The sequence below is a fragment of the Primulina eburnea genome, chromosome 17 (genome assembly GCF_022965805.1).
Source record: "Primulina eburnea isolate SZY01 chromosome 17, ASM2296580v1, whole genome shotgun sequence".
Taxonomy (NCBI): domain Eukaryota; kingdom Viridiplantae; phylum Streptophyta; class Magnoliopsida; order Lamiales; family Gesneriaceae; genus Primulina; species Primulina eburnea.
Window position 1 is genome coordinate 10102392 of NC_133117.1, and position 13847 is coordinate 10116238.

The 13847-nt window shown below is 41.1% G+C and overlaps 1 non-coding gene across 1 annotated transcript; it reads right to left on the reverse strand.

The window, feature by feature from the left end:
* Positions 1–2366: 2366 nt before the first annotated feature.
* Positions 2367–2472, reverse strand: LOC140818886 (small nucleolar RNA R71). Its single transcript, XR_012115117.1, has one exon. It is a non-coding gene; the product is annotated as a small nucleolar RNA R71 (small nucleolar RNA).
* Between the last annotated feature and the right edge of the window lie 11375 nt (positions 2473–13847).

A 13847-nucleotide genomic window follows, 5' to 3' on the forward strand; every position in this document is an offset into this window, starting at 1 on the left:
TTGCTTGTTCTCGCTGCCATGTATCCTTCCAGTAACCACATGATGGACAATGGCTATATCTAGACATCAAGAGGTATGTATGAACCATGGCTAAGGGTCAGAAGCCAACCAATATCCACAACAAACCACATAAAACCGAAACCACTCACACACACGAAAATCAGAAAACAGACACTGTGGGACATTTGCGTTGTTTTGTTTTAAAACCGAGGGGACCGTGATAGGTGTTGTTTTTACATGTTTTATTGCATTAGTTTGTGTGTGTTTTCATTGTGCATGCGTACATTTCGTTTACATTTTGTTCATTTTAGATTAAACATTTGCATGTGATCGTGTCTCACTTTGATGTGACGAATTCCCAGGAAAAACGGCCGGAAAAACGGAACTCGGAGCCAAGTGCTAAGCTAACAAGATTTTGTACAGACAGACTGGCGCCCTGAGCGGTAATTTTCTACCGCCTGGGCGCGAGAAAGGAGTTGAAAGAGATTTTACAGAAAGTGTTGCGCTCGGGCGGTGAATTTCTACCGCCCGAGCGCGAGCAGGGATCCAATCTACAGAAGAGTCGGCGCTCGAGCGGTAGTTTTCTACCGCCCGAGCGCGAATGCCGCACATCCCAAGAGATTTTACAGAAGGTGTGGCGCTCGAGCGGTAGTTTTCTACCGCCCGAGCGCCACCTATTTTTGGAAAAAAATTGTGTGTGATTCCTTACCTTATTTTTGGAGGGTGGCTGATATGGAAAGGAGGGGTGGACGTTTTGGACATCATTCAGACATATTCAGACTCTATTATTCAGGCGCCACAAGCCTTGGAGAGCACTTTGCGCTTGGATTGAAGATTTGAAGTTTTCCGGGCGTCATTCTTCGTGTTCTTCGTCAATTCTCGTATTTCTAATTTAGTTTTCATCTTTTAAACTTTGTTTTGTTGATTTTCAATCATGAACTTTAGTAGCTAAACTTTTAATATTTGTTGGGATTTAAGGGGAGCCTACCCCAAACTTTGATTTGAATTAATTTATGTTCGATTGTTGTGTTATTCTTGATTATACTATTGTTTAATTGTGTTGTTGAAGCGTAGCTAACTTTAACAACGTTTTTATATCACGAGTGAGTTCGAGAGAATAACTAGTGATAGGATCGAGTAGTATAATCCGCGGATCTACAATTTACATAGATATATGAAATTGGATACGTGCCGATAATCATAGTCCTAAGGGTCGAAAATTAGGGGATTTCATAAATCGAAATGCGATCCACCCTTGATAAATAATTAAAGACATTTAATTACTTCATTGGGTAGAATTAGTTTGGCATAGCTCGAGAGAGTGTGTTAAATTGAATAGGAGATCATGTCGGAAGCATATAAACACGATTGAACGAATTAACAAATTAATAAAGGGTAGGTGAACCAGAATTCCCAACAAATTCATTTATCATCGAAATTTAATCAATTGATCTAGCATTCATATCTCTTCATTAAATTCTTGAACTTGTTTATTTAGTTTTATTAAATTTTATTAGTTATAAAACAATCAAATCAAATTTCATTGCTAAAGTTTTAATAACTGGAATAATTATTGTTAAACACAGTCTTCAGTGGAACTATAATTGTACTCACGTACACTATATTATAACTTGACATCATGCACTTGCGATTATTTTGAGCATATAAAACATATTTTTATTGAGGATTCCACAGTGCAAGTTTTGCTCGATCAAGTTTTTGGCGCCGTTGCCGGGGACTATTAATCTACAATTTTATTTTTAGTCGTTTTCTTTAGCGTTATTTTATTTATCTTGAGATAACACTCCATATTTTATTCCAGATATCTTGTCTAGTGCATGCCAAAGTCACTTGATGTGGAGCTTGAGTTTGATCCTGAAATCGAAAGAACTTTCCGCATGAGAAGACATCAGCAGAGGCTAAAAGAACTGATTTTGAGGCAGTTGAATGATCAAGAGGAGGAACGTCGTGAAGATAGACATGTGGAGATACCGCGCCGCATACCAATGCTGGAGTATGCCCAACCTTCTTTGGAGGGTGCACGCCCTAGCATTGTGAGGCCTATCGTGCGGGCAAATCATTTTGAAATCAAGCCAGCCATAATCCAGATGATTCAGAACACAGTCCAATTTGGAGGAACTGCAATGGATGACCCAAACACGCACATCGCGGATTTTCTTGAAATTTGCGATACTTTTAAATTCAATGGAGTTTCTGATGATGCTGTTAGGTTGCGTTTATTTCCTTTCTCCTTACGTGATAAAGCTAAAGCGTTGTTAAATTGTTTGCTTGTAGGTTCGATCGCTACATGGGAGGACATGGCGAAAGCATTTCTCATCAAATACTTCCCTCCCTCCAAGACCATGAAGCACGGACAAACATTACAACATTTGCTTAATTCGATCAGGAATCTTTATATGAGGCATGGGAACGCTTCAAGGATCTACTACGAAGATGCCCACATCACGAGTTACCACTTGGGTTAGTCGTTCAAATATTATATTATGGTTTGCTTACTCCTAACCGTACTATGATAGATGCTGTTGCTTGTGGAAACCTGTTGAGGAAGACTGCGGAAGAAGGATATGAGTTGTTGGAGGAGATGGCTGCTAGCAGTTATCATCCTCAATCTGACAGGAACAACCAGCGGAGAAGTGCAGGAGTTCACCAGATAACTGATTTTTCTGCTATTACTGCACAACTTCATGCATTGAACAGGAAGCTGGATGGCTTGAACATGGGTGGCATAGCTATGCGTCTTCAGGAGATATTCTGTGAGAAATGTGGAGGAGAACACTATGTGAAAGACTGTCAAGATGGAAATCCCTTCTATGTGCAAAATGAGGCACCGGTGAATCAAGTGGGAGTCCAAAACCGCCCAAGGAATGACCCTTATTCAAACACATACAATCCTGGGTGGAGGCAACATCCCAACTTCTCATGGGGCGGTCAAAACAGTCATAATACACCGCAAGGAGGACAAAAATATGGGAAACAACCGATGTACAGATCCGATCCTCCTAGAGAAGAAAAGTCCGACTTGGAGCAAATGATGTCTAAGTTTATTTCATCCACTGAAACTAGACTTCAAAATCAGGATGCGTCGATAAAGGGGCTTGAAAATCAGATTGGTCAGTTAGCGAAGATGATAGCAAGCAGAGAGCCAGGCACCTTGCCAAGTAACACAGAGACTAATCCAAAAGAGCAAGTGAAGGCCATTGAGTTGAAGAGTGGGAAAGTTTTGGAGTCAAGGGAGAAAGAGAAAACTCAAACAGTGGATGAGCAAACTGTGACATCTAAAGGTAAGTCTTCTAACTCTACACTAGTACCCACTGCACAACCTAAAATTGTTATTTCTCCAACTTTCCCTGCAGCATTGAAAAAAGCAAAACTAGATGCACAATTCGGTAAGTTTCTTGAGGTATTTAAAAAATTGCATATCAATATTCCCTTCGCCGATGCTTTAATGCAAATGCCTAGTTATGCTAAATTTTTGAAGGACATTTTAGCTAATAAGAGGAAGTTGGAAGATCTCATGACAGTGAAATTAACTGAAAATTGCTCCGCTTTGGTGCAAAACAAAATCCCACCGAAACTCAAAGACCCAGGGAGTTTCTCTATTCTTTGCATGATTGGTGATGTTGTTTTTCATAAAGCGTTATGTGATCTTGGTGCAAGTATTAATCTTATGTCATTGTCTGTGTTTAAGAAACTTGGGTTGGGAGAGCCTAAGCCGACGAGGATGTCCTTGCAACTGGCTGACAGATCTGCCAAGTACCCCCGCGGAGTGATTGAGGATGTGCTAGTGAAAGTGGACAAATTCATTTTTTCTCCGGATTTCGTGGTTCTCGACATGGAGGAGGATACAGAGATGCCTCTAATTTTGGGGAGACTGTTCCTTGCAACTGGCAAGGCACTGATTGATGTACAAGAAGGGAATTTGAGATTAAGAGTGGGCGAGGAAGAGATTACTTTTAATGTCTTTAATGCACTTAAGCACACACTGCATTCTGATAGTTGTTTTAGAATTGATCCTTTTGACTCTCTTGTGTCTCACTATGTGCAGGATGCTCTTAGGGACCCTTTGGAGGCCACTATCACTACTGAATTAGGAGAAGAGGAATTGGATGAAGAAAAAGCTGAAATAGTGGCACACTTTAATGCCAACCATCCATGGAGAAAGCCAATGAGGATGCGACTGGAGGATCTAGGAGAACGAAGAGATTTGACCCCAAAAAAGGTCAAGCATCGAGGAGCCACCAACACTTGAGCTAAAGCCGTTGCCTCCACACCTCAAGTACGTTTACTTAGGTGAGAATAACACATTACCTGTCATTATTTCTGCTGCTTTGACAGATGTGATGGAAGACAAACTGTTGGAGGTTCTGAAAGCTCACAAGGGTGCATTTGCGTGGAAGGTGGCGGATATTAAAGGGATCAATCCATCAGCCTGCATGCACAAGATCTTGATGGAAGACAAGTACTCACCTCTTGTGCAACCTCAGAGAAGATTGAATCCTAAGATGCAAGTTGTAGTAAAGGCAGAAAAGATTAAGCTTCTCGATGCAGGTATTATCTATCCTATATCTGATAGTGCATGGGTAAGTCCGGTTCAGTGTGTGCCAAAAAAGGGTGAGATTACTGTGATTACAAATGATAATAATGAACTAATACCCACAAGGACTGTTACGGGATGGCGTGTTTGCATTGATTATAGGAAATTGAATGATGCCACCCGAAAAGACCACTTTCTCCTTCCCTTTATTGATCAAATGCTTGAAAGGTTAACGGGTCATGAGTTTTATTGTTTTCTAGATGGGTATTCGGGGTATAATCAAATCACCATTGCACATGAGGACCAAGAGAAAACCACTTTCACTTGTCCTTATGGAACTTTCGCTTTTCGCCGCATGCCATTTGGTCTTTGTAATGCCCCTGCCACATTTCAACGTTGCATGACCGCTATATTCCATGATATGATAGAAACTTTTCTTGAAATTTTTATGGAAGACTTCTCTATTTTCGGCCCTTCTTTTGATGACTGTTTGAAGAACTTGAAGGTGGTGTTGTTGAGATGTGAGGAGACGAATTTGGTGCTAAATTGGGAAAAGTGTCATTTCATGGTACAAGAGGGAATTGTCCTAGGGCACAAGATTTCGGAGCACGGAATAGAGGTGGATAAGGCGAAAGTTGAAGTTATCAAGAACTTATCACCTCCGGCGTCCATAAAGGGAGTTAGAAGTTTTCTAGGACACGCCGGTTTTTATCGGCGTTTTATAAAAGATTTTTCAAAAATTGCCAAACCTCTATCTTCCTTACTTATGAAAGATGTGCCATTTGATTTCAATTCTGACTGTTTACAGGCATACGAGGATTTGAAGGAGCGCATGGTGACGGCTCCTGTCTTGGTAGCACTGGATTGGGATCTACCTTTCGAGATCATGTGCGATGCCAGTGACACTGCAGTGGGGGCCGTACTTGGCCAGCGGCAAAACAAGGTATTTCATACAATTTACTATGCAAGTAAGACCTTAGATGAGGCTCAATTGAATTATGCAACAACTGAAAAGGAATTACTTGCAGTAGTATTTGCACTTGACAAATTTCATTCATACCTTGTGTAATGCCCAAGAATTAATCACTGCAATTAACGATGATTGATTTATCATTTCATGTGATTATGACGGGATTAATCGGGACACCGAGAAATGTATTCAGAAATAAAATTATGAAAGATATGAGAATGCCAGACCGCACCCGCGGTAAGGGGAGGACCGCACCCGCGGTGGTGCTACGGGAATTTGAAAGAATCGATACAGCAGGGTGACCGCACCCGCGGTGCTTACGAGACCGCACCCGCGGTGCAAGACCGCACCCGCGGTGCTAATGCGACCGCACCCGCGGTGTTGCGTGTCTTGCGGAAAATGAGCCATGTGCCGGAATGCATGCGCGAGTTGTCTAGATATATATATAGACATGCAAGTCGGTTTTCAGAACATAAATGGAGGAGAAAGGGTCGAAGCTTTGGCACGAGAAATCCTTACGCCTTTTGTGAAAAATCCGTCCGTCTGAATTTGAATCCGACTTCGGTATCGAGTTCCTAGCAACGTAGGCTACAACTGGACGTAAGTTTTACTACGTTTTGACATGCTTTGAAATTATGGTGTTGTCAGAATTGAATGGAACTCATATATGTTGTTCTTGACATGTTAGACAGCGTAGAATCGAAGTCAGATTAAGAAACGGACTGAATATGAACTTGTTATGATTTCAGAATAAGATTGAATAAGAATTGATATCCAGATTGAGTGGTTATCGATTATGAGATATTAGAATTAATATCTGATTGAAATGGTATTGTTGGGTATATTGATATTATACCGTTATGCCATCGATATTGAATTAGGTTAAGTATTGAGCAGAACAGATTTGATTCGAGTGGTGTATTGATATTATACTCCTCGATATTGTTCTTGTCAGATCGATATTGATAGGTTTTGAGTTCGAGACTTCGACAGAGCCAGAGTATCAGAAAGAAAGGTATAAATTAATGTTGAGTTGGGATTGCACAACTCGAGGAAGGTTTCACTCGAGTTTCCCTAAATCACATACTTTTACTTATTGCATTGATATTTGCAATTGATCAGACTTATGATTGTAGTCTATTGATTGATAGCTAATGTGTGATAAGATTGATATTTGTAGCCTATTGATTTATAGCTACTGCATGTAATGACTGCTGATTCGCTAGTCATTGACTGATTGCTTAGATACTGACTGTATGTATTGATTACTGAGTCGTTGAGTCATAGGCTGATTCGCCTAGTCACCGGCTGATTCGTCTGGTGATTGACTGATTCGTCTAAATATAAACTGATTCGCTTAATTACAGGCTGAGTTGTCTGATTATGGGCTGATTCGCCTAATTACCGGCTGATTCGTCGGGTTATTGACTGAGTCGTCAATTCTGTGGCTGATTCGCCCAGACACTGATATATGAATTATATCGATGCCGTTTAGGAATTGATTCATTCCTATCGACTGAGATTCGATATAATACCTATATTCAGACATCGGGATCCCTAGAATAGAGTTGAGTCGAGTCTGAGACGACGCGTCAGTGGAGTCGAGTCTGAGACGACGTGTCGGTTGAGTTGAGTCTGATACGACATGGTGATTTACATTTTTTACATCATTCATGATTATTGAATGTTTGATATTGATTTATGTTTCTGATTTGGAACATGTTATGAGTAATTCTTATATGCTTTCGTATATGCTTTTATATGATTGCATGTATACATTGTTTATACTGGGATATTTATATCTCACCGGAGTTATCCGGCTGTTGTCTTGTTTGTATGTGTGCATGACAACAGGTGGGGCTGGATCAGGGTCAAGAAGAGGATGAGAGAAGACAGATAGCGTGGTGATTCCGGACTTGGTTTAGAGATAGGGTTAGACACTTGATATTAGCTGTTAAACTCTAGTTGAATAAATGTATGTTGTACAGGACTTGTACTGTTATACTGAGATGTATGTTCATGTTTAATATGTAATTTGAGTAAATTACATTACGTTTCCGCTTTGTATTTTAATAAAAAATTTTAGACCCTGTTTTATAATTGATTAATTAGTCCCAAACATGATTAAGAACTTGATTAGCGTCCGGGTCCCCACACCTTGTTTTGTCCAAAGTAATTGTATTCACTGATCATTCTGCCCTTAAATACTTACTTGCTAAAAAAGATGCAAAGCCACGCTTACTTCGGTGGATTTTATTATTGCAAGAGTTCGACTTAGAAATCCAAGACAAGAAAGGTGTTGAGAATGTGGTAGCAGATCACTTGTCTAGATTAGAATTTATTTGTGATGATTCTGTCGATCATGCTATCAATGATTGGTTCCCTGATGAGCAACTCTTTGAGGTGAGAAATTGTCCTTGGTATGCAAATTTCGCTAACTTTCTTGTCACAGGCACACCTCCACCAAACCTATCGTTTCACCAACGAAAGAAATTCTTTTCTGACGTGAAACACTATTTTTGGGAGGAACCGTTTTTGTTCAAAATTTGTGCAGATGGCATGATAAGAAGGTGTGTTGCAAAGGAAGAGTTCGATCAAATTCTCAACCATTGCCATGACCGTGAGGTAGGTGGTCATTTCGGACCAACAAGGACGGCATCCAAGGTACTTGAATGTGTCTTTTATTAGCCAACCCTCTTTAAAGATGCTCGTTCTTATGTGCTACATTGTGATAAATGCCAGCGGTCAGGTAACATCTCTAACCGTCATGAAATGCCTTTAAATAATATCATTGAGTGTGAGGTTTTTGATGTGTGGGGGATAGACTTCATGGGACCGTTTCCCAGTTCTTTCACGAAAAAATACATCTTGGTTGCGGTGGATTATGTGTCTAAGTGGGTAGAGGCGGAAGCGTACGTCACTAATGATGCTCAAGTGGTCCTAAAATTTTTACAGAAAAACATTTTTAATCGATTTGGAACACCACGAGCAATCATTAGTGATGGTGGCACGCATTTTTGTAACAAACTATTTGAAAAACTTTTGAGCAAATATGGTGTCACACATAAGATCTCTACCCCCTATCACCCCCAGACGAGTGGTCAAGTGGAAGTGTCGAACCGAGAGATAAAGCGAATTCTGGAGAAAGTGGTAGGTGTCAGTAGGAAAGATTGGTCGGTGAGATTAGATGATGCTCTTTTGTGGGGACCCGGACGCTAATCAAGTTCTTAATCATCATTGGGACTAATTAATCAATTATAAACAGGGTCTAAATTTTTTTTTTTTTTATGCGGAACGTAGTGAAATCAAACTAATATACAACTCAGTATATAAAAGTACAAGTCCTGTACTACAAACATACATTCAACTAAGGTTTAAACAACTAATGTCAAGTGTCCAACCCTATCTACAATCCAAGTCCGGAGCCTCCACTCTAATCACGATCTCTCCTCATCTCCTGGACCCTGATCCTGTCCCACCTGTTGTCAAGTACACATACAGACAAGACAACAGCCGGATAACTCCGGTGAGAATAAATCCCAGTATAAATCAACGAAACATGCAATCATATAAACAAATATAAAGCATGTAATCAGGTAACATAATATGTAACAAATCTGAAACATAATCAATATCATGCTGTCGACAATACTCGTAGATCTACAATTCAGACTAGACTCAATCCTAGTCCAGGGATCCCGGTTTCCAGATGTGGTATTCCTATATCGAATTCCGTAAAGGATGGAACCATAATCTCTATTACTCGATATAACCAGTGCCCTGGTATTCCTATATCGAATTCCGTAATAGAAGAATTCCAATACCTTTTACTCGATATAACCAAATATGGTGTTCCTATATCGAATTCCGTAATAGATTCCATTACTCGATATAACCAAACATCCAGTGTCCTGACCTAACCGTCAAGGACTGTAGCTCTATCGCTAGCATCCTATCTTGTGACATCGTGCAATGTGCTGTGGCGATACCACCACTATCCGGCACGGTGTGTCACAAGACAGTTCGACCAATACCTGTTGTCTAGATATCAAGAGAACAAGTATATTAATCAAATCAATGCAAATATCAATGCACTAAAGTAAAGTATGTGATTTAGGGAAACCCAAGTCCATACCGACTCAAGTCCATCTCCCAATACCACATTGACTTATACCTTTCTTTCGTCGGTGTCTGGCTCAGTCGAAGTCCTCAACTCACAGCCTGTCTGATACTGACAATACCAACAATCTCATGTCAAGATACCGTTCAAATCAATAACAATCTGATCAATCTAGATTTAATTCAAAATCAACGGTATAATGGTACAATTTCAGTATCCCCGTCAATACAACATCACCAGATAATAGTTACAATCCATAACCAATATCCAATATAATCTGTAATCCAATCACAATTCAAATCTGTCCGGTATAACTCAATATACCCTAACAATTCATAACAATTCCATAATCAGTCCGTTTCTTAATCTGACTTCGATTCTACGATGTCTAATATGTCAAGAACATCATATATGAATTCCATTCAATTCTGACAATAGCATAATTTCAAAGCATGTCAAAACATAGCAAAACTTACGTCAAAGTGTAGCCTACGTCGCTAGGAACTCGGTACCGAAGTCGGATTCAAAATCAGACGGACAGATTTCTCAGAAAAGGCGTAAGGATTTTCAACAACTTTCCTCGACCCTCTTCTCTCGATTCTGATTTCTGAGGAAATGTCTTGCATGTATATATATATATATATATATATATATATATATATATATATATATATATATATATATATACACCTCGCGCATGCCTCAAGCCAAGTGGCTTAATTCTCATATTACACGTCTCGCGCTCGGGCGGTGGCAATCTACCGCTCGGGCGCGAGCTCGGCGCTCGGGCGGTTAAAATCTACCGCCCGGGCACGAAGGATTCTGTCCGCATACATCTACGTTGGCGCTCGGGCGGTCATAAACTACCGCCCGGCCGCCACCTCCTCTGCCCGGAGCATACTCTTGTTGCACAATGGCGCTCGGGCGGTCATTTTCTACCGCTCGGGCGCCAACAGTTCTGTCCGAAACTTACCCAAGTCATGTGTACTCTTAATTCGTGTCCCGATTAATCCTTTCGTAATCATATCAAATTATAAATCAATAATTACCGATTACTAGAATTAAATTTCCGGGCATTACATTCCTCCCCCCTAAGATATGATTTCGTCCTCGAAATCACAAGCAATCTATCATATCAACAAGGAGTATATACAGAAATGTATTCCAAATTTACATTAGCGAAATAATGCTGGGAATTCCTGTCTCATATCAGATTCAGTCTCCCACGTAGCTTCTTCAACACCATGACGAGTCCATTGTACTTTTACCAACGGAATCATCTTCGTTCTGAGCTGTTTTAATTTTCAAAAGCAGCTCTGGTTCAGCTCGAACAGCACACAATCTCAGAGGCTGACGATCTGTCTCAATTATTAATCCAGACAAACAGCAGTCTTCAATCAAATTCGATACACCAATCGTCGATAAGGATAGTGCACATACCTTTCGACTCAGTGCATCAGCTGCTGCATTGGACTTCCCTGGATAATACTTGATTTCACAATCGAAGTCTTTCAATAAATCCAGCCATCTTCTCTGTCTCATATTCAATTCAGATTGTGAAAACAGATATTTCAAGCTTTTATGATCAGAATATAATTCGAATTTCTCACCGTACAGGTAATGTCGCCATATCTTCAATGCAAAGACTATGGCTGCCAATTCAAGATCATGAATTGGGTAACGAGTTTCATGGGGTTTCAGTTGTCTCGAGGCATAAGCAATCACATGCCCTCGCTGCATTAAAACACAACCCAATCCTCGGTGAGATGCATCACAATAAACGACAAATCCACCAGTGCCTGAAGGAATTGTCAACACAGGCGCACTGGTCAGTCTCTTCTTCAACTCAAGAAAAATGGATTCACAGTCTTCTGACCAAACAAACGGAGCATTATTCTGGGTTAACTGCGTAATCGGTTTGGCAATACTCGAAAAATCTTTAATGAATCGGCGATAATATCCTGCCAAACCCATAAAACTGCGAATTTCTGGTACAGATGTAGGTCTCGGCCAACTAATCACGGCTTCAACCTTACTGGGATCAACTGATATACCGTCTCCCGATATAATGTGACCCAGAAACACAACCTGTTTCAGCCAAAACTCGCATTTCGACAATTTAGCATACAGTTTCTCTGCCCTCAAAATTCTTAACACAGTCCTCAGATGATTAGCATGTTCAATCATATTCTTTGAATATATCAATATATCATCAATGAATATGATAACAAAATCATCTCAGTATTTCTGAAAGACGCGGTTCATCAATCCCATAAATACCGCTGGTGCATTCGTCAAACCAAATGGCATGACAATAAATTCATAGTGTCCATACCTGGTTCTGAATGCTGTCTTTGAGATATCAGAGTCCCTGACTCTCAATTGATGGTATCCAGATCTCAAATCGATCTTGGAATACACCGATGAACCCTGCAACTGATCAAATAAATCATCAATACGAGGCAATGGATATTTATTCTTTACCGTTGCCTTGTTCAGTTGCCGATAGTCGATACAAAGTCTCATCGACCCATCCTTCTTTCTCACGAACAGTACTGGAGCACCCCAAGGAGATACACTCGGTCTGATATATCCCTTGGCCAGTAAATCCTCCAACTGTTCTTTCAATTCTTTCAACTCGATCGGTGCCATCCTGTAAGGAGCTCTCGAAGTCGGAACTGTTCCTGGCATTAACTCAATGCTGAAGTCTATCTCTCGAATCGGAGGCAATCCAGGAATCTCATCTGGAAAGACATCAGCAAATTCACACACCACTGGCAAATCCGCCAATGATGGGCTCGATTTCAGTAAATCAACTGAATATACCAGGAATCCATCTGCTCCTTTCTGCAATAATCGTGTCATATTCATTGCAGATATCAAAGGAATTCTAGCACGAGAACCCTTACCATAAAATTTCTACTCTTCAGCCATCTCAGGTCTGAATCGAACTATTTTGTGGAAACAATCAACTGTAGCTCGGTACTTGGCCAACATATCGATACCGATAATGCAATCAAAATCAGATAAACCAAGTACAATACAGTCTAGCTCAATCGTATGTCCATCGTACTACAGTATACAAGGTTTCACAGATTTCACTGATATCACACCTGTTCCTAATGGAGAAGAAACAGACACTACCGCAGACAATGACTCAATTGGTAATGCACAACTCAATGCAAACCTCTCAGAAATAAAAGTATGCGATGCACCAGTATCAATCAATACATATGCAGGATAACCAGAAATAAAACAGTTACCTGCAACTACATCGTCAGGTGCATCCTGTGCCTGCTCCTCAGTCAAAGCAAACAATCGGGCCTGCTGTCTAGGAGGCTGGCTCGCGGTCCGGCCCCCTCCTGGCCTCTGCTGTGACAGAGTAGACGGTACTGGCTGAAAAGTATGCACGGCAGACGGTCGTCTACCTACCTGAGCTACTGATCCCGATGACTCAGCTGCCTGTGATCCCTGGGCACTCCTCTGGGGACACACTCGAGCAAAGTGTCCTTGCTGTCCACAAATACGACAGCTGCCACTCACTCCTCGGCACTGATCTGTGGAATGCCTCCCTCCACAAGTACCACAGTACGGTCCTGCATAGCTCTGGCTCTGACCGGTCTGTCTAGAGCCACTCGAACTGGACGAGGTAGTCCCTGATTTCTTGAATTGCTTCCCTCTAGCCTTCAAGAAATCCTTCTTTCCGCTACCGCTGTTGCCACCTTCAAATCTAGGAGGTGGTTGTGGTCCCGGTACTGGAAGCACAAACGAAGCCTCTCTCTGCCTCATCAGGCATGCCTCGGCTCCCTTGGCTCTGTTCAGGGCATCGGTGAAATTATTGGGCCTCCCGGTGTTCACCAAAGTGAAAATTTCAGGATTTAGGCCATTTATAAACTGGTCTGCAACGGCCTCATCACTCCCCGCCACATGAGGAGCAAATCGGAGCAATGTCGAAAACTTAGCCACATAGTCCTCAATGTTTAACTGGCCTTGTTTCAAGTTTGCAAATTCGGCTCCCTTGTCCTTCCTATAAGATACTGGAAAGAACCGTAGATAAAATTCAGTCTTAAACACATTCCACATAATGGCCGTACCTCGTTGTTCCAATGCCCTTCTAGTCGTGATCCACCAGTGTTTAACAACGTCATGCAACTGGTGTATTATCAGTTTCACCCTCTTTTCCTCAGTATACTCCAAAGATT